The 5,000-nt window shown below is 47.3% G+C and overlaps 1 protein-coding gene across 1 annotated transcript in view; it reads left to right on the top strand.

Moving 5' to 3' along the window:
• The window catches only part of ppp1r14c (protein phosphatase 1, regulatory (inhibitor) subunit 14C), a gene marked incomplete at both ends in the record, with an annotated part of 42,076 nt that overhangs the window by 23,615 nt on the left and 13,461 nt on the right, over positions 1 to 5,000 (top strand). The gene's annotated exons all lie outside the window — the stretch shown is intronic.

Raw genomic sequence — 5,000 nt, 5'->3', positions numbered from 1 at the left:
GCCGTGCATGGTTCAGTTGAATAGTTCCATGTAGTGATGTAACGGGTGCATGCCGTGCACGGTTCAGTTGAATAGTTCCATGTAGTGATGTAACGGGTGCATGCCGTGCATGGTTCAGTTGAATAGTTCCATGTAGTGATGTAACGGGTGCATGCCGTGCATGGTTCAGTTGAATAGTTCCATGTAGTGATGTAACGGGTGCATGCCGTGCACGGTTCAGTTGAATAGTTCCATGTAGTGATGTAACGGGTGCACGCCGTGCATGGTTCAGTTGAATAGTTCCATGTAGTGATGTAACGGGTGCATGCCGTGCACGGTTCAGTTGAATAGTTCCATGTAGTGATGTAACGGGTGCATGCCGTGCATGGTTCAGTTGAATAGTTCCATGTAGTGATGTAACGGGTGCATGCCGTGCACGGTTCAGTTGAATAGTTCCATGTAGTGATGTAACGGGTGCACGCCGTGCACGGTTCAGTTGAATAGTTCCATGTAGTGATGTAACGGGTGCATGCCGTGCACGGTTCAGTTGAATAGTTCCATGTAGTGATGTAACGGGTGCATGCCGTGCATGGTTCAGTTGAATAGTTCCATGTAGTGATGTAACGGGTGCATGCCGTGCACGGTTCAGTTGAATAGTTCCATGTAGTGATGTAACGGGTGCATGCCGTGCACGCCGTGCACGGCATGCACGGTTCTGGAAGGTATACTGTGAAGGAATAAATACCAGCTCTCACGTTATCCGTTAGGATTCTTGTTTTATTTCAGTTTTCCCCAGCAGGCATAACAAACAGACAGACGGACGTTTCGGCCGGGTGGCCTTCTTCAACTGTAATGTGTGTGTGTGTGTGTGTGTGTGTCACTGTGTCTCCATCCACTGTGTGCTTGTTATACAAACACATTTAATATAATGTCAAATAATTGCAGTTAGGCAATAATTGTGATTGACACAACAACAACATTGTTCACATGTTGTCAATGTAGTGATGTGATATGAATCAATGCTTAAACATGTAGCTAGGTGTAATGTTAGAGTCCACAGAAGACATGTAAATATGAAATAAATGCTTAAACATGTAGCTAGGTGTAATGTTAGAGACCACAGAAGAAATGTAAATATGAAATAAATGCTTAAACATGTAGCTAGGTGTAATGTTAGAGTCCACAGAAGACATGTAAATATGAAATAAATGCTTAAACATGTAGCTAGGTGTAATGTTAGAGTCCACAGAAGACATGTAAATATGAAATAAATGCTTAAACATGTAGCTAGGTGTAATGTTAGAGTCCACAGAAGACATGTAAATATGAAATAAATGCTTAAACATGTAGCTAGGTGTAATGTTAGAGACCACAGAAGACATGTAAATATGAAATAAATGCTTAAACATGTAGCTAGGTGTAATGTTAGAGTCCACAGAAGTGAACCTTTCAAGCCTGTTTTCTCAACTCGCTGTTTCTCTGCAAGACATTACTCTATAAGCCATATCTCCAAAACTGGTGGTTCAAACTGAACAACCAATATGTCAATTTGAAGCTATGATTCCCTGCTTTCACATGACACGAAAAAACGAAAATTTAAAAAAGAGAATTGCCTCGGTCAGAAACACGTGATAATATTATACCCTTTCTTTTTACCCCTGTCCTTCAGAATGTCCTTGTCGAAAACACCTGATCTACAAGCTCACAGTGAAAACACCTGATCTACAAGCTCACAGTGAAAACACCTGATCTACAAGCTCACAGTGAAAACACCTGATCTACAAGCTCACAGTGAAAACACCTGATCTACAAGCTCACAGTGAAAACACCTGAGCTCACAGTGCGATGCGTTTGTGAGCTTGTAGATCGTCTCTTTTCACTGAGTGGCGGGTCCCTGCAATGGTGTACTTCTAATGTGTCCTCTTTTGTAGAGCTTGTAGATCTGCTATTGTATGGTGATACACTGTGCCCATGGCATAGGGCTTGTAGATCTGTGGAGGAGGGGTTTGGTGCTTGATGTCATCTTTAGAGCTGATCTGTATATGTCTCGTCATCCCAGAGCAGCAGACTGGAAGAGCCAGAGGCTGCTGAACGCTCTGTGAAAACAGCCTTAACGTGCTGAGCACAGTCTGAGACACGCACGCACGCACGCACGCACGCACACACCCCATACTGGCCAATCAGAATGCCTGTTGCCTGTGATTGATTGGTTAGCTGATTTGCTCGTTTACATATGACGTCAAATCTACATCATATGTACTGCACTATCACTGTACTGTACTGTACTGTACTGTACTGTACTGTACTGTACTGTACTGTACTGTACTGTACTGTACTGTACTGTACTGTACTGTACTGTACTGTACACCCAGAATCATCATAGAGCCAGCCACCCAGCCAGCCACACACATAGCTCCGTAAGGGAGTGGTTGCACCACTCAAAAATCACACCCGTGTGAAGTGAGGGGCTCTTATCTAGGAGCGTTGTCACTATTTCACTGAGTCTATAGCCCATTTAGGCCTGACGTCGAAATTCAAAAAATATCTTCAAAATCCTGACAGTTTTCTGAAAAACCCATGTTTCTATGTCAGTGGTGCTCAACCTTCTTCATGTCAAGGACCCCCAGAATGATCTCTATTGGGCCACGGAACCCCATCTCAAAATATGTTGTTCCAGGGACCTCCCACCAGAAGCCAATATTTTAGTTAAAAATGTTCGCTCTGAAATAATATATTCAAAGATTTGTACCACATTTTCACGACTTTTCAAAAATAGCAAGTTCATTCACTTCATAATGCTTTAAAACACCAAAAGGGGCGTTGTCACTATTCCGAGTTACATGCTCCACGTGACCAGAGCTGTTTTCCCTCATTGGCACAACTCTCTATAAAAGGCTCTGCTACTGTAATAGTTGCTGTATCATATATTAATGTGTAGTCTGCTCTGAAGAAGTTCTGTTTGCCGAAACCCGCCGGCGTTCTCAGATAAACATGAGACATTGCCACCGTTTCCACTTAAGCTGGTTCACGAGTGAAGTTTCTGTACATAGACGCCATAATTAATCTCTAAATGGCCTACTGGACGGGACAACTTCATGTTTTATCTTAATTTCGAAGTTGTAGGGGACATGGTCCCTCCGTCCTCACCGAGGGGACATGTTCCCTCCGTCCTCACTGAGGGGACATGTTCCCTCCGTCCTCACAGAGATCGGCGTCCATGTTGACAGGAGAGATGATCAGAGGAGCAGAGTTTGTGCCGCCGTCGTCGAGACAGGGACCGAAGTATGGATATAGTCTCTCAGTGAAGGAGCAGCCAGTGAAAGAGTAGAGGTGAACTCTGGCCTCCACATCATAAAAGGAGACCAGACCCTCCTCATAATCCACAAACACTCCCACTGTCTGGAGCTTCTCTCTTACAGGGAGGAGGACGGGAGGCGAAACAAGAGCCTGGTACTCACTTCCATTCCTCAGCATTATAGTCCAGTAACCGTTCAGGGGGGTCAGCGTGATCTGTCCCTTCCTGTTGATGGACTCTCTGACCACTCCTAGATCCCACTCGGTCTTGCCGCTAACCTGGACCTCGTAGTAAAACCTTCCCGAGGAGAAGCCCTGTTGTCCGAGGACACAGACGCAATTGGAGAATCTCACATTTTTTCTCGGCAGTTTCTTCTTTCTGCCTCCGTGAGTCACTTGCTTTCCGTCCTTGGACAGGATGAGTTCACAGTAGGCCGTGTCGGGGTCCAGGGTCACGTCCACGGCATATCGCCGGATCCTCCTCAGCTCGACATCGGACAGCATCTTCTCCATCTCCTGACCGAGTGTCTTCTCTAGCTGAGACACAGCTGTCCTCACGGTCCCCGCACACGAAGACTGACGGACGTTGACCTTTGTCCAGTCCTTGATGGGTGGAGAGGTGGTGCTGATGGACGTGAAGTTCTGGAGGAGGTGGTCTTCAGAGTGTGAGATCTGCTTCAGCTCAGAGCTTCTCTTCTCCAACTGAGCGATTTCCTGTTGCAGATCTCTGACGAAGCCTTCAGCCTGTTTCTCTTTGGTTTTCCTCTTCTCTTCAGTCGCACGAAGGAACTCAGCCTGGCTTCTCTGAATGCAGCTGATCAGAGCAGTACCGAGGCCAGCGAAGACCTGCCCACTGCCCGCTATCGCAGCGTCTGCATCTCTCCCGCCGAGCTCCGCCGAGCGCTGGACCTCCCGAATCTTCGCTCGTCTCTCCTGGATCATCGTCTGGATCTCGGCCTCCGTCTTTGCCTCGTATTCCTCTTTCAACCTGTGACTCCTGAACCGCTGAACCATCTCTGAGATGAACGTATTGACGGATGCCTTGGGTCTCCTGCCGAAGGATTCTTTGCACAGCGGACAGCGGCACACGTTGGTGTCCCAGTAGCGCGCGATGCAGCCTCTGCAGTAGTTGTGTCCGCACGGGATGGTGACGGGCTCCGTGAACACATCCATACAGATGGAACACAGGAAGTGCTCTTCGGACGGGAGAGTGCCGGCGGACGCCATTTCTACGCCGCTGAGAATACCGGAGATAATTGTAAGACCTACTTTAATATCTTCTAACTGGAAGGTCTTGCTGTAGTTCTGGGGGGGGTCCTCGAACAGTGACAGTCTGTCCCTAGGATGGAGGTCCTCTACAGTCTGTCCCTAGGATTTCCTCTTCTGTCCCTAGGATGTCCTCTTCTCTGTCCCTAGGATGGAGGTCCTCTTATCTGTCCCTAGGATGTCCTCTTCTCTGTCCCTAGGATGTCCTCTTCTCTGTCCCTAGGATGGATGTCCTCTTCTCTGTCCCTAGGATGGAGGTCCTCTACAGTCTGTCCCTAGGATGTCCTCTTCTCTGTCCCTAGGATGTCCTCTTCTCTGTCCCTAGGATGGAGGTCCTCTACAGTCTGTCCCTAGGATGGATGTCCTCTTCTCTGTCCCTAGGATGAACGGTCCTCTTCTCTTTGACGTGATGCAACTTGACACTCTGTGGAATCAGCTTTTAACTCGAGCCGACTGAAACC

Source organism: Electrona antarctica (genome assembly GCF_951216825.1).
Source record: "Electrona antarctica genome assembly, contig: scaffold_230, whole genome shotgun sequence".
Classification (NCBI taxonomy): domain Eukaryota; kingdom Metazoa; phylum Chordata; class Actinopteri; order Myctophiformes; family Myctophidae; genus Electrona; species Electrona antarctica.
This window is presented reverse-complemented; position numbering and strand designations above follow the sequence as displayed.